Consider the following 25,445-nt stretch of genomic DNA (forward strand, 5'->3'; position numbering starts at 1 on the left):
TAGAGAATTAATCTTAGCATTATCAATGCCTGCAAAATTTTTCTTTGTAATTTATATGACATCATTCTACAGTGGTAAAGGGGATATGTGATATACAGGCCAGAAATCCCCCCACCCTATAAAACTCAGAACCGAATCCTTTATCAATTTGCCTTTAAAAAATTCAAAATAAGAATCTTTTAAACGTCTAAAAGGTTTTAAAGTTAAAATTCATTATTCCGTAGGATACGTGAAATCATATGTTATGATTAGGAAATACCAGTTGTATTGCACAATTTTGAGTTAGGTGAATCTACGCAGTTATTTCACGATTTAGAAATCTGGTTTTATTCTGAATACAAGGTTAAGGTAACTACACCGGTACCGGTAGGGTAGCCAGAGAAGTTCAGTTCTATTCTGGCATCAACCGTCAACGGATGTCAGTCAATGCAATCTTTTACTGAAGTTGTATTATCTAAAGCTTTTTTTGAGTACTATAGTCTTCTGGTACACTCTTCAGGCAATCTATAAACTTAGGAAACCCGAACATCGCTGAGATGATTCTGTTTCATTGGGGATTATTTGCAAAGTCCCCTTACTCTAGTTCCCCCAATTACATAGCTCCCATATAATGTTCTAGATTTGAATATTCCTTATTTTACATCAATGATAAGCTACCAAGAATCAAGAAAAGCTCCCATCTACCACATAGTATTAAACCCCCAACAGTAACCTGCATTCTCATTTGAATCTCCCTTCTCATCCTAATTGAATACCCCCCCTCCCATGTAACGTTGGCTAGGCTATTGTTGAAACAGATAAAGCTAGCCTACTCGTGTGTGTAAAATGTTGCTCTTGAACGAAGATCCCAAATAGACCCAGGCCTATTATACAGCCCAAGTAGCATGATCAACAAAAAAAAAAAAATAATAATAATAAGCAAAGAGACATTTACATCACTGAACTAAAATTATGTAAACATATCTTCAAGAGCTTTTTTTCTCTTTTGGCACATAATAATAAATTTACTTGGGGATTCAAATCTAAGCCTTTATAATCCTACTTTTTAAAAATCTAACATTTTTTCTAGTTAGGCTAGGCTAAAGGAAGCAGTTCAAACTTATTGTGTGTAATTCAAGATAAAAATCTATTGTTTTTAAGGGTCCATAAATGTCCTTTAATTGAATTTCCTAGAACAATGATTAATATATTTTGAAAAAAAATAAATAAGATATGAAGTGATATATTCAGCCAATTTGTCGCTCTGTATTAAAAAGATAGCAACATTTACCAAGATTTGCTTTATTTGATTTGTAATTCAGCAGTATTTCTAAACGTTATTGTTAGCTTGCCAATTGTATCAAAGTACTTTAATAGACCAGGTTTAGCTTAAAGCTATATGTTTGCATTTAAGTTTCTTGTTACTTGGGTTTAATTTGTTCTAGGAACAAATGGCAAGAATTTAATGAAAATATGTTGAGAAATTTTTTCTTTTTACTTCATGGCCTGTAGAAAAATTGAATTTGACACATTTTGAGGGAATACCTACAATGCAAAATCCCTCTCCCCTTATTTGAAAATATTTTAACGTTATGAAGTAAGATTTTTTTTCTTCTTTTACACATGTCTCCTTCCCTATAGTCCAAAAATTTGGCAATCTATATATATAAAAATAAGTTATCTGTGTGTGTGTGTGTCTGTCGATTGACGTCATGTTTGTGTGTTGACTGACGTCATGTTTTTGACTGACGAAATTACAGACCGGGACATCAGGACACAAATGACGACCGGGACACCGGCACATAGGGAATATAAATGACGACACTCAAAGAGAAAGCGACCGGGACACAAGGAATGTTCGATTAGCATTCACCATCAACAAAGCACCGGGACACAAATGACGACCGAGACACAGGGAGTATAAATGACGACCAGGACATAAGTAGAAAAAAAACTAAAAAAAAACTAAAAAAAAGGTAATCACTACAAAAAAACTAATTGTATATTAGTTTTGTAGTATTGTATATTTCCATGTTTTTTCCTGCACTGATTCTATTTACAAATGCACACTTAAAACAAGACTGACGCATGGAATATAGTTTGGGATACATGTTTGCCCATTAGGGGTTTTTGGGGTAAATGTTTAGTGAAAGTTATGAAATAAGAATTTTTTTTTTTTTTTTTTTTTTTTTTTTACATGTCTCCTTCCCTATAGTTCCAAGTCTTGGCTAATACCAAAACAATTTATAATGAAAAATAGGCACATAAATAAATGTAGACCAACAGCAATTTTTTTTAATTAACCAAAGGCTAATATCTACCCATTAGGGAGGGAAATAGCCTAGGCAAAATTGGAGATATGAAGCTTTTTCTTGAAAACACATAAATGGTGAATTATACATATTAATCTTTGATTATTGTCTTATTTTGTCCAAAAATGCGAATATTGGTGCAAAATTACTATTGTAATTGTATTACCACATGCCTATTGTAACTGCTCAAGCCTGCTATTATCATAACATAGGATAGTTTTAGCAATTCTTAATTAGACTACAAAGTGTTTGTCATTTTTTGGGTGACACTTGTATATATGCTTGGATAATATTTGTTGTAGGGCAACAATAGCCTACATTGAGTTTTTTGCTATATAAAATTTGTAATATTTGATTTGATTCAGTGTACATTACAGGCTCAATTTCTTGAATTTCATTATCTATTTTACATTAAAATCATGATACTGTTTTGTTCTACCTTACCTGAGATATTTTCTTTTATATAGGCTTGAACATTTATATTTTTGTGGGGGGGGGGATAAATTATGGACTGTTAAACAAAAAATGAACGATCTCCAAATATGACTTGAATTTCAATGAAAATGTCATGGCTTATACAGCAATGTTTAGAAATGTTAAGCTTACAATTAGTGCTATTGATTAGGAACCATCTTGACAAAACAGTTTTTACATCATAATATGAAGACAAATTTTAGTCATACCTTTTTTTCTAAGGTGCTTCCACTCGATCTAAAAAAGATTCAATTCTTCATTTTCTTTAAGGGTGGGTGTATACGTTACTCATTTTAGTGCAAATTTTAGTGTGATACTTTTTGAGTTGTCAGCTTTTATTCAAGCTTTTTTTTGTATGGAACTTTAATGCTTAAAGTTGCTTGGTGTTTAGTGTGTGGAGGATGTATATTGAATATTTCCACTATTTAATGAGTTGTGCTATTCTTGACCTATTTTTTACTATGTTATGATGTAATCTCTAGAAAATAAACCTTGTCAGGCTTGAATATTTAGAAACCAGTTATTGTAATCAAACAATCCACATATAATGAATTAATGTATCACAAAATAGAAGATTCTTATTCTACATTGTAAAACGAACATCCAGAAAAACAACCATAGGCACATAAAGGTTAAAGAAATCAAAGGAAATTTATGTTGTCAACATAAATTGATTTTTTTTACTTATTAGCCTAATACTTGATGGAATATTTTTGCCTTATACGTGCGTTTTTGCTTACTGAAGAAATGTCTACTTTGTAATTTCAATTAGCTTAACATAAGACAACCTAAAATTTTTATTAAAGACAACTCAATTTCTTTTTCAAACTTATGGAGTATTTTCATCCAAAAGGGAATTGAAATAATTCTGCATTATAGTTTGTAATTGTATTCAAAAAAAAAACTAAACTGCTACCATTCCTCCTCAATGTTTTAGGGGTTTAAAAGTGTAGGCATCAAACAGTTCATGATAACAAACTCTAGTAGGAAGCAATCCAGCTCAATAGTAAATGAAACGCTAAAAACAGAACTTTGATACTAATATATACATAAAAAGAATCTTATTTTTATGATGATTTCAAATGTATAAGTTTAATCAAATTTAGTCTAACCTATCCAAAGTTACGAGCCTAAGAAAAGTTGCCTTATTTTAGAAAATGGGGAAAAACACCTCCTAAAGGTCACAAAGTCTTAATGAAAATCACATAATCAGATCTAGCGTATTATAAAATCCTATTGTATGAGTTTGAAGCTCCTATTTACAAAAATGTGGAATTTTGTATTTTTTGCCAGAGCTCGGATACGTGTTTAATTTTTTATTATTTCTTGTTTTTGTTGTTTTTTTCCCAGAGGTGATCGTATCAACCCAGTGGTCCTAGAATTTTGCGAGAGGGTTCATTTTAACGGAAATTAAAAGTTCTGGCGCCCTTTTTAAGTGACCAAAAAATTGGAGGGCACCTAGGCCCCCCTCCGCTTCCACACTAATTTTTTTTTCAATTGGACCCGAATCAAAATTTTGAGATAGCAATATTGTTCAGTTTAGCCGAAACCCTAATAATTATATCTCTGGGGACGACTTAATCCCCCACAGTCCCCAGGGCAGGGGCTGCAAGTTACAAACTTTCACCGTTGTTTACATATAGTAATGGTTTTTGGGAAGTGCGGAGACGTTTTCAGAGATAATCTTTCGCTGTGGAGGAGGGAGTGGTTTAAGTGGGAGGATCTTCCCATGGAAAAATTTACATGAAGGAAGGGAATGTCCCATGAAGGGGGCGAAGGATTTTCTAACATTATTTTAAAAAATAAGAAAACAAATAAAAAATGTTACTTGAACTGGAAGTATGGAGCAGCATTTTAAACTTAAAACAAACAGAATTTATTACGTATGTTAGGGAATTCATTTCCTCCTCAATACCTCGCTCTTTAAGCTAAAGTATTTTTAGAAATTTCAATCAAAATCTTCCAATCAAAAAAATGAAACACTAGTGCGTGTTTATTTGTTTTCTTTTTTTTCCAAAGGGTAATTGTATCAACCCAGTGGTGATTGAATGTTGCGAGAGGGCATTAAAAGGGCACTAACGGAAATTAAAAGATCTACTGTCCTTTTTAAGTGACCACAAAATTGAAGGGCATCTAGGCCCCCTCTCACGCTCACTTTTTACCAAAGCCAACGGATCAAAATTTTGAGACAGCCATTTTGTTCAGCATAGTCAAAAAACTTAATAGCAATGTCTTTGGGACGACTTACTCCCTCACAGTCCAAGGGGGAGGGGCTGCAAGTTACAACTCTTGATCAGCGTTTAGGTGTAGTAATGTTTATTGGGAAGTGTACAGACGTTTTCAGGGGAATTTATTTGGTTGAGAGGGGGAGGGGCTTGAGGGGAGAGGCTATGTGGGAGGATCTTTCCACAGAGAAGATAATTTCCATGAAGGGGGTGTGGGATGTGCCAGCACTATTTAAAACAATTAAAAAAATAGATGGAAAAGTTTTTTCAACTGAAAGTAAGAAGAAGCATTAAAACTTAAAGCGAATAGAAATTATTACGCATATGTCGGGTTCATCTCCTCCTAAATACCTTGCTCTTTACGTTTAAGTATTTTTATTAGTTTCAACTATTTATTCTACGGCCTTTGTGATTCAGGGGCAATTCTTAAAGAATTGGGATACAATTTAAGCTTTAGTATAAAGAGCGAGGTAATAACAGGGGGTAAAAATATACAAATCTAGAAGTTTTTCACGCAAGTTACGTATATTTCCTACTAATAAAGACGTTCATATAAAATTAGTTGCCTTTTTAAGCAACCAAAAGATTAGAGGACAACTAAGCCTCCTCCCTCACCCCTATATATATATATATATATATATATATATATATATATATATATATATATATATATATATATATATATATATATATATATATATATATATATATATATATATATATATATATATATACATATATATATATATATATATATATATATATATATATATATATAGAAAACAACAACTTTAGTTGATGGCTTCCGGATAAATTTGAGTCGAAGAACCCCTTGAAACACTGTTTATTTCAAGTTTGAAAAATAAAAAGACTTAAAAAAGATAATGCAGGAAAAGTTTAGTCCTTCCAAAATAACCTTTCAAAGAAAACTACTTACTGTTCATACCACATACGTTCATACTAGGATCTTCAATCTATCTGATTAAAGGTCTCAATGTGAAGTCTTGTTTCCCTCTGTCATCCTCCCCCTTCTATACCAATATTTGTTTGAAGAAAATTCAAGGTGATATTTTTGGGAATGCCTTATTTACGGAATAATGATCTTTGCTCTAGTGATGTACCAACAAATTTAGAAAGCCAGGTACGATTTTTATTAGAGAGTCAAGAAATTCAGCATTGGGAAAGGCTGGTTTTAGATTCTACAACCCTACAATATTATAATCAGGCAAAACCTGGTTTTGGAGAGGAAGTTTACTTTAAATTTAATTTACCGGCTATGATTCTACGTCGTTGGATTCAGCTTAGGGCAAATTGTCTTCCAATCCAGAACAGGCAAAAAACTTTTGACAAAAATAAAATGATAGTTGGTCCTGATAGGCGGTATGTTTGTCCCCTTTGTAAAGATGATGATGAAGACTTGGATCATTTTCTCCGGAAATGCCCGGTGCTCTTGGATTTACGGGAAATTTATTTGCATGGGATTAATTTGATGCTTCCGGGTATTCTGCAAAATAGTAACCCAACCACAATATTTCGAATGGGAGTGTATATAGATAAATCCTTAATAAGAAGAAAAAGTACCATATGACTAATTTCTTTTATTGTTAGATTAGGCATTTTCGCGTTGTATTCTGTTTTGTGCGTGTTTGTAATTCATACTGTTGTTTAATTTCCTTGCTTGATTGTTATTTATTTATATTTTTGTATGTATATGGCCCATGGATTTTTGAAATACACTTATCTATCTATCTATCTATCTATACGAGTAAATCATTTTTTTTTTCGGTTCTATGCCAAACTCATATCAAAGATAAATATCAATTTTATATTGATTTGGTACATATGCATATTATAAGATAGGTTTGAGATATGATCAGTGATTTATCATTATTTTACGCAGAATAGTTTTAGATTCAATATTAGCTTATTTATCGTATAGCCCTACTTCTGGAAAAGATTGAACCATCAAATATACGGTTTTAACAGAATAAGGAGTTAGCTACATAATACTTTTCAATACTCTTCTAGTTTCAATGTTCTTCTAGTTTCAGTGAAAGTTTATGTTATTTACTAAATTCAATTTGTTTCAAACCATACGGAAGAATTTTTTTTTTTCATACCAAACTTATATGTTGCCGTTGAGGGCTACATCCTGCTTTTTCTCTTAATGCTGCTGGAAGTAAATTTGATGATTTACAGCCCTTTTTTCAGGGACCATGGGAGGGGCGTGTCATCCGAGAGATGTGGTTATTAGAGTTTTCAATTATTCTAAACAAAATGGCTATCTGACACTTTTGGTCGGATGACTTTGGGGAAAAAGGGGACGTGGAAATGGGGTGTTTGCTCTCCAATCTCTTGGGTGACTTAAAAAGGGCACAAGAACCTCTAATTCCTGTTCTTATGGGGTTTCTAGTTTGTATTGATAGTGGTTTCTAATTATTTTAGGTTCCAAACTATAATCTGACTTCATTTCTTTTCGGCTTTGGTTTAATGTAGCTCTTTAGTTTTCAAAGAAAAAACCTGTCCTGAAATTGTTGTTTTTTAATTAATTTCTGTTCGTTTCTAATTGACATCGGTTTTATTTTTAGTTCAAAGAAAGAATGTTAGTGAAGTCTTTAAGGTAGTACTTAATTTTAAGGTAGGGAAATCAACGTTAAGGTTAATGTTCAGTGGAAAGACAGAAATAATCCAATGTGCCTTTGTATTACTATGGATGGTAGATAAAGGGTGAGATATGTTTAGCACCTTAACGATTGCAGCTGATGAAAAAGTTTTTAAGTTCCAATTTTGCTCCTTAATTGCAGTTAAAAAACTTGTTTTTTTTTTTAATTTAGTTTCAGAACATTTTTGAATTAATGCATTTTTTTATTTTGGCTCACTCCATATGAATAATTAAAATTAAATTTGAATGTATCTTTTTTGCTAAATGGCTTTCTCATAATTTTGATCGGACGATTTTGATAAAAAAGGAATGGGGGAGGATGCCTAGTTGTCCTTTAATTTTTGATGACTTGGAAAGACAACTAGAAGTTTTAATTTAATGAGTAATAAATATACGTTAATTACGAATTAACTTACGCAACAAACTTCTATATTTGTTTGTTTTTATTACGTATATGATGGGGTTTAACCCCTCGTTAATACCTCGCAATTTACACTAAAGCTTGAATGTTTTTCCAATTCCTTAAGAATGACCTCTGAATCACAAAGGCCGTAGAATAAATAGTTGAAATTGCTAAAAATACTTTAACGTAAAGGTTGACGTATTGTGGAGTAGTCGAACCCTTTATTTACGTAATTATTTCTGTTCGTCTTAGGTTTTAATACTGATCCTTACTTCCAGCTGAAAATTTTTTTTTTTATATTTAATTTCTCATTGTTTTTTGTTGAAATAGTGTTTTGAAAATAATTTTTAATTATGTAACTTACCTAGTTTTTATTTATAAAATACCTGCGCCCCCATCAGGGCAATTCTCTTCCCTCATGATAAATTCTTCCATGGAAAGAACCTCCCACGTATCCCCCTCTTCCTTCAACACCAAAAAGTCCCCTTGAAAACATTTGTATACTTCCCAATAAGCATTACTATATGTAAACAATGGTCAAAGTTTGTAACTTGCAGCCCCTTCCCCGGGAACTGTTTGGGATTAAGTCGTCCCGAAAGAAAAATTATTAGGTTTTTCGTCTGGTTTAGTCGAGCTCTTTTATTTTCTTTGGAAAAATTCCATGGTGGAAAAAAAGTTTCCGGAAATAACTAATTTTGTTCAATTTCAATTGAGACAATCGTTAGTAAAAGTAATATTTGTAGTTTTGCTTCAGTTTGTTCTGGACAAGACATAAGATTTTGGCAGACTGTTTAAATTTTTGAGAAAAGTTGTAATAAATATAAATGATATTCTCGGCATGAAATGTTGCCTGGAGAATTTGGTGGGAGGATTATTCAAACAAATTAGAAATAAGCCTATGCATAATTATTTGGCATATATTGGGCCGAAGCCATCCTGACCCCAAACGTGTTACGACATTAATATGTAACTGGTTGCTGACACATTCATTGAATTATAAGAATCTTGTTGTATAAATTGCTGCAACTGCTTGTATGTTCAAATAGAAACATTTTTGAAGTCCTTTATTAGATAAAATTACAATTTAAAAAAAAACGAACAAAGATAATAAATCAAGAACCAATGTAACTAGATCTGTTTCTGATTGAGGTGTCCTTGAGTGTGAAATTTTAATTTGAGGTGCTTAGCCTACATTGCTTTAATCGCTAAAACAGACTAGCGTAAAAAAATAATTCAAATTTTTCACACTATCCATTTAACCAAAGCTGTGTTCCTTAGCAGGCTCTCATCAGTCCCTCCAATTCATCTATTCAAACCACCCCCCCTCCTCCAACACAGCCTAAATATTTTAACTTGATCCTTTCACCCTTTCATTTCTGTTCCAGAAATATTTCACAAAAAAGTCCCCAATTAGCTTATAGGGGAAAAGTTATACTTATTTATTTATTGGAGATAAAACAAGCTTCCTTTTCACCCTCTAACTACATTTGAATTGCCCTTACCAAGGGGTGATTTTAGTAGCTGGGGCTACAGGGTTCAAATCCTTTCAAAAATGTTTTTCAGACACGTAACTTGATCGTAAAATTGCAGGAAAAAATTATTTTTTTTTAGAAAAATATAAATACTCCTCTGACTTCATAAACTGGTTTTTCAAAGTTCTCAGTTTTCAGTTTTTGGTTTTCATTTTGGTTTTCAAAGTTTGGTTTTCAAAGTTTGGTTTTCAGTTTTTTTTTTTCCTGTTTTATAAAGTAGAATTGAGAGAGAAAGAGTCGGACTTTAGCGTAAAGAGCGGGGTGTTGAGGAAGGAAAAGCCCCTTTCATATACGGAGCAATTTCTGTTCATTTTAAGCTTTAATGTCGCTCCTTACTTTAAGTTAAAAATATTTTTTTTATCTTAGGCAGAAGCACTTAATTTTTATTTTTTCTTTAAGACTGGTGAAGGGGATAAGCTACCTTACTAACTAGATTGAAGGCCATATTTAGGGCTGGTGCTAGGGGGTCCCCTGCCAAAAAAAAATTGTATGTCCAACTCGTGGAAACGAAATAAACATCCATAAAAAATATATTTGTGCGTTTTCTAAAAGCTTTTCTTCGCAAATAACCCCCCTCATCCTAATAAAAATCCTGGATACAACCCTGAATAGATAATGAAAGCGTCTAGACTTTCTTAACAACAACAGAAAATGCTTCATAACTGGTTATGCAGAATTTTGGCTAAGAAAAATATTTTTGTTTAATTTCTCTTGGAAGCAATATTCAAGACAGGTTTTCAAAAGTTCATACATACATGTTAAGTTGATATTCTCCAAAAAATGGGAAATGGAAAATCTATTGAGCGTAACGTCTTAACCTAGAATAACATTGGTGTAAATTTAGGAGTGCCTTTCAACATTTCAATCTCTTAGAATTACTTTTTATGCATAAAATTTAACACCTAAAAAATTTAAAAAGAGTGTTTAACGAGATTATTTTTTTTAATCACCGACAAATACACTTACCCTTTTTTACAGGGAGAAGAGGGAATACGCTAAGAAATTGGGGATCATGGGGAACATTTATTCATTGTAAACTTTTTCTTGAAAAAAAAAGTTAGAAATATCCTTTTTTTTTCTGTCACATGTGGAATTACGGGTTACATCTAGAAATGGTCATGTTTTAGGCGAAAACCAAGAGGCTAGCCAAATAAAAAAGGTAAATAAATAAAAAGAAAAAATACTGTATATTAGGGAACTGAATTTACAAAACTAGGTTACGAGTATCCCAAGCCGCACACTTTCAATTATCAATATAAATAGAACGAAAGATGACCAAACAAAGCCTCTGCGTCATCTAGCCCTCACCCCTGTCTCAAAGCATGAAGGTTCTATTAATGCGCTATTATCTCACTAAAAGGAAAACTATGGTCTGCATTAAGAGTGAACTTAGTGAATATTTTAATACCATCTGACAGTGAAGCAGCAAGTTGTCCCAGTAAAGCAGCAAGTCGATTTGCATCACCCTTCACTTCTAGCAAATTCTAGTAACATTTGGTATATTTGTTTGGGTCTTGCAACATTTCTTCCAAGAGATTCATTAGATTACTAGAGATACCATCTTTTAAAGAATGTAAGAGACGTTCCTAAACAGCTCCATCTGTAGCAAAACTTTTTACTGGGACAACACTTCTTCCATGGTCAGGATTAGGTCAAGCTCTAAACTATTTCCTTGGTATCGTTGAAGATAAATTTTATAAGTTAATTGTATACAATCCAGTAATAAAGGAGTTTAATTGTTATTTATGTGCATTTATTGACATTCATTTTAAACTATGCACTAATTTATAGAAAGTACAATGAATCAACATTCTAATAACTTCTAACTTCCTAATAAAAAAAAGAACAGTTTCCGCTTAGAATATGACTAAATATGGCAAAGAATATGACTAAATGCAAGTCCAAACTTTCCTTCAACTTTAGTGTCATTTTTTATTCAAAGATGTGGAACACAATCGTTGGAACCGGCGCAGTAAAATGACGACTCTTAATAAGGTTTTAATTAAAAATCTGTCGTGGAATTTCTTTAAAGATGCGAAGGAAGTGAGAACGATCGAATTTATTATCTAGAATCTATTTTTGATTCAGGATTTTCATGTTAGAGTCAAACCACAGAAAATGTGCGTCATCGTAGAAAAAACTTAGGCAACCGAATCGAATAGAAGATTAAACTTGTCTGATAAATGCCAAAATCTTCTTGTCAAAAAGATTCCTACGCACAAGATGGGAAAAAGTGTAAATAATGAAAAAATAATGAGCTAATAAAACGTAGGTTGAGTTATAAGTCATTCAAACATAAACGAAGGTTCTCTCAAAAATATGTGCTTTCAGCGCCCGAGCAGGTGCTGCTTCAGATCTTAACTCTGTTTAGCAGTTAGTTAATTAAATACTAATTAAAATACAAGATATGATAGAATGTACCTATATATAAGGTAAGGTAGGGAAATCAACGCTAGATTTTAGCTAAAAATAAATGTCTGGTTATTATAATTTTACCATTTTTGTCCCTGGGAGCAGGAGTTTGTTTGGAGGTAATAAAGAGACAAAGACTTGTTCCCTATTTGCAAATTACTTCTGTTTTTTCAGCGGAACGATTTTAGCAGGTTAGGGTACCATGTGAACATTGAGGGTTTGAAATTGAACTTTTTCCACAAATGAAGTTCTTCGAAATAATTTTAGCTCTGTGCTTAGCTTAGCTGTGCTTGCACTTAACTTAGTAATATGGGACCTAGAAATCTTGCCCAGCTACAGGAAAACACTGCAGGGTCGATGCAGAGACCTCAGTTGTCAAGAGGCGTCGTTAATCTGATTATTTTACTTCTTTGGAGTTTTTCAAAGAAAACTAAAGATCTATATTAAACCAAAAATGAGCAGAAATAAAATTCAAATAATTTTTCCAGCGTAACACTACAATAGATCAAATGAAATAAAAAAGTTAAACTCAAAACAAACAGAAATAACAATAACTAACGACGTCAAACTCAAAATAAGCAGGAACTATTCTAAAGAGGAGTAGAGCTAACCCCCTCTGTGCCTTCTAACAACGAGAACAAAATTTGTGCTTTACTGATAACAATTTTGTTTCGAATTGTGTTTCTCTTGCTCAAAACTTTAAAGATTATAACAATAATGACAATACAAATCTCCATCATAAATAAGGGTACTTAAGAAAACCAATGGTTGTGGATCCACAGTTTAATGTACCCTACATATTGATAATAATTTCTGATAGTATCAATAATTGTTTACTTATTCAAAATTTAAAAAGAAAAAAAAGTTTTAAAATATGCTTTGCTTTTTAGTTGTTTTGTTAGTAGCTAATTTTAGGAGTGCTGAAAACTTTAGATTAACTAGCTTAATTTTTTAGTGTTGCTAAGATATTGCTGATATAGTCCTTTGATAACAGACATATTTATACTGCCGTTTGATTAGTTCGATGTTCCCTTTAGAATGCCCTAAAAACTTTACCTTAATGCTCTATTCCGTCCCTTAGATATTGCTGATACGTCTTTTGACAGCCTGCATGCACGTTGTGTATTTTTATTTAATTCAACACCACCCTCAAACTCCCTGAAATTTACAACTAATACCCTTAGTATTAACAAAAGTAGTAGTTGTAGTAGCAAAAGTAGGAGCATTGGGAATAGCAGTGCTGATAGCAGTAGGTAAAATGAGTATTATTTACCTAATGCCATTTTTGATATTTCAACATCCCCTCATCATGCCCTGATTGTCTTAAATTAAATACCTAAAGTCATTTCTGAAATAGTGCTGAAACATCCTTTTTATAGGCTGCAAGGACATATCTAATTTTGATAAGTCCAACATCCCCCTTAGCAATCCCTGAAGGCTACCACATCCAAATGCCTAGACAGTTCAACCTAATAATCGAAGACATTCCTGAAACATTGGTGATACGCCCTTTTGACAGCCTGCATGCACGCATTGTCTTCAGACTAAATCCAACACCAGCCTCAATATACCCTGTAAATTTCACCTTAAAACCTTTAAACCTCGAGGTAGTAACAGGGATAACGTTAGAAGTAGTATATATATATATATATATATATATATATATATATATATATATATATATATATATATATAGTACCTTTTAGCTGTTTTAACAACCCTTCAGCTTGTACTGAAAGTTTGTTAATACCCTAAACTTTTCCTGGGATAAATTGAAAAAATATTCAGAAAAAAGATTTCAAAGAAAAATAAAGGCCATATTAAACTTTGGTTCAGCAGAAATAAAAACATAAAATAATTCAAAGTCAAAATCGACCAAAAATTAATATTAAGGAATAAACGAAATAAAAAACGAAAAGATATTAAACAAAAAGCAAACAAACCGACAACAGGTATTAAAACTTAATCAAACGAGTAAAAAACTTTATTCACTCTAGTAATAAAACGAGTACAACATAAATTGAACATGCAAATCAATCTTAAAACGAACAAAAAACCCAAACGAGCATTAAATAAACGATGATAGAAAAAAAACGAGCAGATTTAAATATAATGATTACAATAAAAGAGGGGGGTCCACCTGTTACTCCTCTCCCCCAGTAATAACCAATTCAAGGTAATATTTTTGGGAATATACGAGTAAATCAATGTTTAATGGTTTTTTCTCTTCTTCATCAATTTTTCGTCCTTGATAAACCCCCTTTGGTCCCTGCGTAATATTCTGTATCTCTTTCTATTCTAGGTGACCTGGGTTTCTACATATCCATAATAAATGTTGAAACTTTTTACATGGTGTCAGAAATGCTTTGAAAAAAGAAAGAAAACAACAACATGGAACAATGAGATAAAATGAGAAACCCAATGTATCTCAGGTCATCAGATTTCTCAATGTAATCAGATGTTGAAATATTGCTTGATGAAGATGAAATGCGCGTTGATCTGTTTAAAATTGACATAGTAATTAAAAAACTCATAGACAAGTATAAAAAAGTTTTAATCCATGGAAAACCTAAAAATGAAATGAAAATGAATGACTAGGAAATGTTTCTGTCACTCGTAACGAAATACGCCAAATGGAGAAGCTTATAAATGACATGGCAAAGGAATTTTCGAAAAGTGGAATTAATTGTGAAGACAAGGAGTTGAAGGAATTATTCATAAGAAACAAAAATAATTTTTTTATGGTGGGATGATACAAACTTGAAGCAAAAGAGAAGACTCGTGAAATATATGCTCCAAATCAGACGTTGGAATATTGACTCCGATTGGGGTTTCAATCCCGAATGGAGTCTGAAAATGTTTGAAGAGTTGTGCCAACAGATAAGAATATTTAAAAAATGATAAGTGTCGAAAGAAATGTAGTTTTGGGACTTCAAGACTTCAGGTTTTGTACAATGAAGAATATGTTTTCCGGTATAGCCTACTAAAACAGAAATCATTAGAAAAATGCGGTATACATCTTAATACAGATAGTTTTTCCCATGAACAATTGTACGTTGAATGTTCGAGGGTCGGTAATCCTGACAATCTATTAATATGCACTGACAATGCGTCAGCGAAGTATGTTGTATATTAGCAAGTTTTATGTAGTTAAATTGTACTGTATATGTATATCTATCTATCTATCTATCTATCTATCTATATAAAAATAATTTGTATGTATGCATGTTTGTTTGTTTGTAAAAAGAGCGTTTGCATATGACGTCATAATAAGTATATAATGCTTTGTATATGCACAGACAATGGGACAGTCAAGAATGTTGTGTATTCTCAAGTTTTACGTAGTTAAAAACATATATGTATCTATCTATATTCACAGGTGGGACACAGGGACACAACTACAATGGCGCGTAACTAATATGGTGCGTAACGACTAACGGGTGCGGGGGGGATTGGTGGAAGCGCGAAGTGACCTTACCAACTAGGTGCTGGTGTGGCGCGAAGCGCCACGCCAACAGCTAGTACTATAATAAGAAATTGGATTGAAAAAAAGACGATCGAATGTCTACTTTCTTTCTTTTTAGTCGAAAAATTGGCACTGAAGTGTGCTTAACAGGGTCTTGCGATTTATTGTCTTCTTTATGGATCATAAAGCTTAAATTGAGATTTTCTGACCCACATGGAAAGTCACAAAAGCTTGATCTGTCAGTATAAGGAAAACTTGTTACCAGTATTCTATCATTCTTAATAATTGTAGTAATATTAATCATCATTTCATTGTATGAACTACAGTTAAAACTATTTTTATTTGTGTCATCAGTATTTGACAAATGTTTTGAGTTAAGGCCATCTAGGTCCTCTGAAAGGTTGTATTCAACACCATCTAGTAATTGACCAGCTGTTTTGATGTCTTCTTTTTTAGAGCATCCTCTAGCATAACGATCCATTCCAGAAAAAATACTTATACTATGCAAGTTTTCCATTCGTTTCACGACATTTGAAATAATCGGTAAACATAAGAGTTGAAGCCATTCTTGACGTGCTGTCATTAGATTTTGATCCTCGAATAAGCGAAACTGAAGAAATATATCCTTGGAGCGAGCGATCATACTAATATTTTGGATATTTCTTGCAATCATTGAACACGCTTATATTTTTGATTCAGCTGCTACAACGTCATTGGATTCAAGAACAAGGGGAAATGATACAAAGTTCCATTTATTGAATTGAAGATTCTCAATTATTTGTAAAAATTCAGGGAAGGTTCTTTGATATGCTTCACGAGAGAATGGACAAACAAGAAACAGTGATGGGACTACAACCGGTCCGGTTAAATTCCAATTGGCAAGTTTATTCTGACAAAACAGGTTTGTGAAAGCATTTACTTTTTTTCTAGTACTGACAAGCTTTGCTTTTTTTTTCTCCATTATAGTGTCTTGTTTTTAGAAATTCTTCAAAAATTTCATATATTGTTCTAAAACCTTGCCTCAAGATTGATTTCATTTCGATCCAATGTTTAAATTCAACCAAACGTTTTGGTTGGATCAAATATTTGGAGAACTTGGCATGCCCAAATCTAGAAACACAGCTTTCATTACGGTAGATTTTAAAATCTGGTGAAAAGTCGCTGTTGAAACCATAGTCTAGAAAGCTTAACTTTTTTTTTATTTTCATATTGTGTAGTAATTGCTCGATTGTTACAGAAATACTTAGCCCCGGTAATATAATTATAGCCTTTTTTCAAGAGACTTCTAATTTTTGCTAATGAGTAACAACTCAAAGTCTTAGGGGTGTTTTTAAAATTCAGGGGTTCCAACAAAACTGCAGACACAGAGAACTTTTCTGGAATAAGTGTCGTCAAGTAAGATATAAGAAGTTTATACATAATAAAAATATACGAATATAGAAGTTCGTTACGTAAGTAAATTTTTTAAGTGGCGTATATTTTTTACAAATAAAAACGTTCGTCAAAAATTTAAAATTTTAGTTGCCTTTTTAAGTAACCAAACAATTGGAGGGCAACTAGGCCTCCTTTCCCAGCCTTTTTCTGAAAATCGCCAGATCAAAACTAAGAGAAAGCCATTTAGCAAAAAAAAAAATTAAAACACAAATTTCGTTTTGATTATTCATTTGTGGAGAGCCAAAGTCAAACATACATTAATTCAAAAACGAAACGTGAAATCGAAACAAAAATCAGAAACGTGATCGTTTCTTACTGGGTTGCCAGCTACTGTTAAAACCCGAACATAATCATTCAAATTCATCATCTTCAAAAGATATCAAATGCAACACAAATCCTTATAGAGGAAACTTACCATCCCTTGGCTTGATTAGAGGAAGATATATTTGCTTGTAATTAACATAAAAATATGAATTAGAATCTATTCATATTTGTACTTAAAAAAATTAGATTAATTCTTTAGGGGGTATATGTTGTCTCCGCCTCTATCAAATGAAAGCTCCAAAAACCAGTGCAGCCCCAAAGATGCCTCAAAAGACTATGGCGAATATTATTACAGCCTCCATGGAACCTTTTTCAGGTTCCATGTCGGATTCAGTTGAGATAGATTTAGGAAACAGGATGCAGTTGGTCTTAGGCAAACGGTTGCATTTTTTGCAATCTTCATGTACCTCTTGCAACCATTTTCTTTGTTTATCATTAAATTCTTCAAAATCCATATACCAACAATAGCACAAACCTAGTATTTTCCTAGCCTATTTGTCATTATCTTTATTCTTTTCTAATTTAGTAGCCACAGCATATGTTTTCCCGACAGTAATGTCGGGAATCGAACAGTCAAACCTCGAATCTGGATCACAGTCTATAGCAATAATATCATCTAGCGAAACTTCTGATTCACTGTATACATGTTTTACTTTTATTTTGTACGTGTCTCTTCTTTCTGCGGACCAATCGGAAACTGGATTCATCTCTTCAAACGTGAACACTTCAATAGTACCAACTCCTCTTGCCCAGCATATCTTGTCAGCTGGATTCCTATTATCACAAATAAGGGCCTCGACTGAAAGAACTCCGATGCAAAAATGAATAAAATTCATAGTCTTGAAAGACATTTTAAAAGGTATTCTTAATTTCAGATTTCATTGTGACCGTAGAGGACAATTTGTCAGATGTGTGAAATCATCTATTGCTAAAAAAATTAATTTACTTGGTGCCTATCCGTATTACTTTTCCATCTATTGTTCAATTTCACACAAAAAATTTATTCATTTCCCAAATACCAAAAGCATTTCAATCTTTGGAAAAAATTACATAATTTGCTCATTAAACTGCAACATGGAAATAGATGAGTATTACCAGCAATAGAATCAACAGTAGACTCTCAATAATGAGACGGATTAAACAAAAACATTTGTTGCAACCAGAATATTCTGAATTAAAGGCATCTTTTTTCTTTGTGTTTTTTCCTCTATAGCTTCTTGGGCGATGGAATATCATACACAGCTGTTTAACAGCTCATTTAAAAGAAAATTTCTACTTAAGAAAAACTGCATTTTCGTGTAACACTTGAATAATAGATATTATAGACAACATCCAGGTTGCAGCGATAGCTAGGAAGAGATAAGAAGTACAGTAACTCATAACACCTAAAAATACAATCGGATTGAAACACCCCTATAAGGAAACTTACTGTCTCTTGGCTTGAATAACAAAGAAAATATGTTGGCTTGAAAAGTTTTAGTTCTTATCTTAGGCTAGAACTAAGATAAACTGTAGCATGGGCATGTCTTTTCTGTTCTTTCTCCGTAGCTAGCAAGACACTGAAACATCACAAACAAACGTTTAATGGCAGATTTTAAAGATAGTTTATGTATTTAAAAACTTTTCATAATTAACAAAAATATTTTTGAATATAGAATTTTTTTTAACGAAAAACTAAATTTTCCATTCAATTCGAGTAGCGAATTTCTATACAATTCGAGTAGCACTTCTATACAAGATCAAAACAGGATTTTTTTTTTTTTACATTGTTATAATGTAGATTTGTAAATATACTTTTTTTAAATGCAGTACCTTTTTCAAGAGTATAAAAAAACCGGATTTGTCATTCATATTTGAACCAAACTTTTTGTCTATTAGTCAAAACACAATTAGTCAGATGTGTGATTAGAGGAAGATATATTTGCTTGTAATTAACATAAAATATGAATTAGAATCTATTCATATTTTTACTTACCAAATTTAGATTATTTCTTTAGGGGGCATATTTTGTCTCTGCCTCTATCAAATAAAAGCTCCAAAAACCAGTGCAGCCCCAAAGATGCCTCCAAAGACTATGGCAAATATTATTACAGCCTCCATGGAACCTTTTTCAGGTTCCATGTTGGATTCAGTTGAGATAGATTTAGGAAACGGGATGCAGTTGGTGTTAGGCAAACGATTGCAGTTCTTGCAATCTTCATGCACCTCTTGCAACCATTTTCTTTGTTTATCATTAAGTTCTTCAAAATCCATATACCAACTTTAGCACAAACCTAGTATTTTTCTAGCCTATTTGTCATTATCTTTATTCTTTTCTAATTTAGTAGCCACAGCATATGTTTTCCCGACAGTTATGTCGGGAATCGAACAGTCAAACCTCGAATCTGGATCACAGTCTATAACAATAATATCATCTAGCGAAACTTCTGATTCACTGTATACATGTTTGACTTTTATTTTGTACGTGTCTCTTCTTTCTGGGGACCTTTCGGAAACTGGATTCCTCTCTTCAACCGTGAACACTTCAATAGTACCAACTCATCTTGCCCAGCATATCTTGTCAGTTGGATTCCCTATTATCACAAATAAGGGCCTCGACTGAAAGAACTCCGATGTAAAAATTAATAAAATTCATAATCTTGAAAGACATTTTGAAAGGTATTCTTAATTTCAGATTTCATTGTGACCGTATAGGACAATTTGTCAGATATGTGAAATCATCTATTGCTAAAAAATTAATTTACTTGGTGTCTATGTATAATTATTGTATACTAGCTGTTGGGGTGGCGCTTCGCGCCACCCCAACACCTAGTTGGTTGGGGCGCTTCGCGCCCCCCCCCCAAGCCCCCCCCGCGCGCGTAAGTCGTTACGCGCCATATTAGTTACGCGCCATTGTAGTTGTGTCCCTATTGTGTCCCACCTGTGAATATAGATAGATATATATATCTATATATATAAAAATAAGTTGTCTGTCTGTGGATGTGTGGATCAGGTGACGTCACCTGAAAAAACTGGATCAGGTGACGTCAAAACTGAAAAAACTAAAAAAAGGCAAAAACTACAAAAAAAAAACTAAAAACTAATAAAAAAAATAAAAAAGCTAAAAAACTAAAAAAAACTAAAAAAAGGCAAAAACTACAAAAAAAACTAAAAACTAATAAAAAAGCTAAAAAACTAAAAAAACTAAAAAAAGGCAAAAACTACAAAAAAAACTAAAAACTAATAAAAAAAATAAAAAAGCTAAAAAACTAAAAAAACTAAAAAAACTAAAAAAAGGTAATCTATATATATAAAAATAAGTTGTCTGTCTGTGGATGTGTGGATCAGGTGACGTCACCTGAAAAAACTGGATCAGGTGACGTCAAAACTGAAAAAAACTAAAAAAAGGCAAAAACTACAAAAAAAACTAAAAACTAATAAAAAAAATAAAAAAGCTAAAAAACTAAAAAAAAGGCAAAAACTACAAAAAAAACTAAAAACTAATAAAAAAGCTAAAAAACTAAAAAAACTAAAAAAAGGCAAAAACTACAAAAAAAACTAAAAACTAATAAAAAAAATAAAAAAGCTAAAAAACTAAAAAAACTAAAAAAACTAAAAAAAGGTAAAAAACTAAAAAAACTAAAAACTAAAAAAAACTAAAAAAAAGGAAAAAACTGAAAAATAAGCTAAAACAAAGGTAAAAAACAATAAAAAACTAAAAAAAAAACTGAAAAAACTAAAAAAAGGCAAAAACTACAAAAAAAAAACTAAAAACTAATAAAAAAAGTAAAAAAGCTAAAAAACTAAAAAAACTAAAAAAACTAAAAAAAGGTAAAAAACTAAAAAAAATAAAAAATAAAAAAAAACTAAAAAAAAGGAAAAAACTGAAAAATAAGCTAAAATAAAGGTAAAAACCAATAAAAAACTAAAAAGAAAAAAAGGAAAAAACTAAAAAAAATTTTCATCTAAAAAACTAAAAAAAACTAAAAAAGGTAAAAACTAAAAGAACTAAAAAAGAATAAAATAAATGACGACACTCAAAGAGAAAGCGACCAGGACAAAAGGAATGTTCGATTAGCAATCAACAAAGCACCGGGACACAGGGAGTATAAATGACGACCAGGACATAAGTAAAAAAAAAAACTAACAAAACTAAAAAGAAGGTAAAAACTACAAAAAAACTAAAAAGAAAAAAACTAAAAAAAGGCAAAAACTAAAAAAAAACTAAAAACTAATAAAAAAGCTAAAAAACTAAAAAAACTAAAAAAAGGCAAAAACTACAAAAAAAACTAAAAACTAATAAAAAAAATAAAAAAGCTAAAAAACTAAAAAAAACTAAAAAAACTAAAAAAAGGTAAAAAACTAAAAAAACTAAAAACTAAAAAAAACTAAAAAAAAGGAAAAAACTGAAAAATAAGCTAAAATAAAGGTAAAAACCAATAAAAAACTAATAAAAAACTGAAAAAACTAAAAAAAGGCAAAAACTACAAAAAAAAACTAAAAACTAATAAAAAAGTAAAAAAGCTAAAAAACTAAAAAAACTAAAAAAACTAAAAAAAGGTAAAAAACTAAAAAAATAGAAAATAAAAAAAAAAAACTAAAAATAAGGAAAAAACTGAAAAATAAGCTAAAATAAAGGTAAAAACCAATAAAAAACTAAAAAGAAAAAAAAGGAAAAAACTAAAAAAAATTTTCATCTAAAAAACTAAAAAAAACTAAAAAAGGTAAAAACTAAAAGAACTAAAAAAGAAAAAAATAAATGACGACACTCAAAGAGAAAGCGACCAGGACAAAAGGAATGTTCGATTAGCAATCAACAAAGCACCGGGACACAGGGAGTATAAATGACGACCAGGACATAAGTAAAAATAAAAACTAACAAAACTAAAAAGAAGGTAAAAACTACAAAAAAACTAAAAAGAAAAAAAACTAAAAACTAATAAAAAAACTAAAAAATCTAAAAATCTAAATAAACTAAAAAAGAAAAAAAAAGGAAAAAAATAAAGGAGAAAAACAAAACTAAAAAACGAATGTATATACAGACCGGGACACCGGGATACAAATGACGACCGGGACACAGGGAATATAAATGACGACCGGGACACAGGGACACAACTACAACGGGGACACCGGGGGAAACAGGGGGATATAAATGACGACCGGGACACCGGGACAGGGAATGGTCGATTAGCAATAACCATCAACAAAGCTCAAGGGCAATCATTAGAATCATGAGGTATAGATCTGAATACAGATTGTTTTCCCATGGACCATTATATGTTGCATGTTCAAGAGTCGGTAAACCTGACAATCTATTTATATGCAAAGACAATGGGACAGCAAAGAATGTTGTATATTCGCAAGTTTTACGTAGTTAAAACCATATATATATATATATATATATATATATATATATATATATATATATATATATATATATATATATCTATATTCAAAGGTGGGACATAGGGACACAACTACAATGGCGCGTAACTATTATGGCGCGTAACGACTTACGCGCGCGGGGGGGCTTGGGGGGGGCGCGAAGCGCCCCCACCAACTAAGTGTTGGGGTGGCGCGAAGCGCCACCCCAACAGCTAGTATATATATATATATATATATATATATATATATATATATATATATATATATATATATATATATATATATATATATATATGTTTTTAACTACGTAAAACTTGCGAATATACAACATTCTTTGCTGTCCCATTGTCTGTGCATATAAATAGATTTTCAGGTTTACCGACTCTTGAACATGCAACATATAATGGTCCATGGGAAAACAATCCGTATTCAGATCTATACCTCATGATTCTAATGATTGCCCTTGAGCTTTGTTGATGGTGATTGCTAATCGACCATTCCCTGAGTCGCCATCGTCATTTATATATCCCCCTGTGCACCCCGGCGTCCCCTTTGTAGTTATGTCCCTGTGTCCCGGTCGTCATTTATATTCCCTGTGTCCCGGTCGTCATTTGTGTCCCGGTGTTCCAGTCTGTGATTTCTCTTTGAGTGTCCCGGGCGTCATTTATATTCCTTGTGTCCCGGTGTCCCGGTCATCATTTATATCCCCCTGTGCCCCCCGGCGTCCCCATTGTAGTTGTGTCCCTGTGTCCCGGTCGTCATTTATATTCCCTGTGTCCCGGTCGTCATTTGTATCCCGGTGTCCCGGTCTGTATATACATTCGTTTTTTAGTTTTGTTTTTCTCCTTTATTTTTTTCCTTTTTTCTTTTTTTTCTTTTTTAGTTTATTTAGATTTTTAGATTTTTTAGTTTTTTTATTAGTTTTTAGTTTTTTTGTAGTTTTTACCATTTTTTTAGTTTTTTTAGTTTTTTTTTTTTACTTATGTCCTGGTCGTCATTTATACTCCCTGTGTCCCGGTCGTCATTTGTGTCTCGGTGCTTTGTTGATTGCTAATTTATATTATATTTATATTTATATTTTTTATATTTATTAATATTTTTTTTAGTTTTCTTTTTCTCTTATTTTTCAGTTTTTTCCTTTTTTTAGTTTTTTCTTTTTTAGTTTTTAGTTTTTTTTTTGTTTTTTACCTTTTTTTAGTTTTTTTAGTTTTTTTAGTTTTTTAGCTTTTTTAGTTTTTTTATTAGTTTTTATTTTTTTTTTTAGTTTTTGCCTTTTTTTAGTTTTTTCAGTTTTTTTTAGTTTTTAGTTTTTTACCTTTTTTTTAGTTTTTTTTTAGTTTTTTTAGTTTTTTTTCTTTTTAGTTTTTTTTGTAGTTTTTACCTTTTTTAGTTTTTTTTCTTCTTTTGTATTAGTGTGAAATACTTCAGACGTCATATGCGGACAAACACGACGTCACTCGACAGACAGACAGACAGACATAACCCACAAACAACTTATTTTTATATATATTTATTCATATTTTTTTAGTTTTCTTTTTCTCTTTTATTTTTCAGTTTTTTCCTTTTTTTTAGTTTTTTTCTTTTTTAGTTTTTATTTTTTTTTAGTTTTTTACCTTTTTTTAGTTTTTTTAGTTTTTTTAGTTTTTTAGCTTTTTTATTTTTTTATTAGTTTTAATTTTTTTGTAGTTTTTGCCTTTTTTTATTTTTTTCAGTTTTTTTTAGTTATTAGATTTTTACCTTTTTTTAGTTTTTTTTTAGTTTTTCAGCTTTTTTAGTTTTTTTTCTTTTTAGTTTTTTTTGTAGTTTTTACCTTTTTTAGTTTTTTTCTTCTTTTGTATTAGTGTGAAATAATTCAGACGTCATATGCGGACAAACATGACGTCACCTGATCCACAGATCCACACACAGACAACTTATTTTTATATATATAGATATATATTTAACTACGTAAAACTTGCGAATATACAACATTCTTCGCTGTCCTATTGTCTGTCCATATAAATAGATTGTCAGGTTTACCAACTCTTGAACATGCAACATAATAATTGTCCATGGGAAAACAATTCGTATTCATATCTATACCGCATTTTTCTAACGATTGCCCTTGAGCTTTGTTGATGGTGATTGCTAATCGAACATTCCCTGTGTCCCCGTCGTCATCTATATATCCCCCTGTGCCCCCGGCGTCCCCGTTGGAGTTGTATCCCTGTGTCCAGGTCGTCATTTATATTCCCTGTGTCCCGGTCGTCATTTGTGTCCCGGTATCCCAGTCTGTAATTTCTCTTAGAGTGTCCTGGTCGTCATTTATATAGATATATAGATACAGTTTCATTTCAGTTTTTTTTCTTTTTTAGTTTTCTCTTTTCTTATTTTTTTCTTTTTTAGTTTTTCTTTTTTAAGTTTCTTCTTTTTATTGATATTAAACCTCAAAATTTTGTTTATCTGTTTTAAGGTTTTCGAATTACCTTAATCTTTTGTCAAAATATATTGAAACATTTGTGGAATTCCCAGTTTTTTTAGTTTTTTCTTTTTTTTTAGCTGTTTAGGTTTTTTTTAGTTTTTTTTTCTTTTTAGTTTTTTACCTTTTTATTTTTTTTACATTTTTCCTTTTTAAGTTTTTTTCTTTTTTTAATTTTTTATTTAGTTTTTTTTTAGTTTTTTCTTTTTAGTTTTGTTTTTAGTTTTTTACCATTTTTGTTTTTTCGAATTACTTTAACCTATTGTCAAAATATTTCGAAATATTTATGCAATTTCCAGTTTTTACATTCTAGTTTGTTTTCTTTTATATATATAGAAGATATAATCTGGCGTAATGGACAGACAACTTATTTTTATATATATTGTCAAAATATATTGAA

General features: G+C 31.4%; 1 long non-coding RNA gene across 1 annotated transcript in view; it reads left to right on the forward strand.

Moving 5' to 3' along the window:
* The window catches only part of LOC136030206 (uncharacterized), a 422,925-nt gene extending 400,928 nt beyond the window's left edge, over positions 1 to 21,997 (forward strand). Inside the window, exon 2 of the long non-coding RNA XR_010618212.1 lies at positions 20,500 to 21,997. This is a non-coding gene — a long non-coding RNA (uncharacterized LOC136030206). The remainder of the gene's footprint in view (positions 1 to 20,499) is intronic.
* The last annotated feature ends 3,448 nt before the right edge of the window (positions 21,998 to 25,445 follow it).

This window comes from Artemia franciscana, chromosome 8 (assembly GCF_032884065.1).
Source record: "Artemia franciscana chromosome 8, ASM3288406v1, whole genome shotgun sequence".
NCBI lineage: Eukaryota > Metazoa > Arthropoda > Branchiopoda > Anostraca > Artemiidae > Artemia > Artemia franciscana.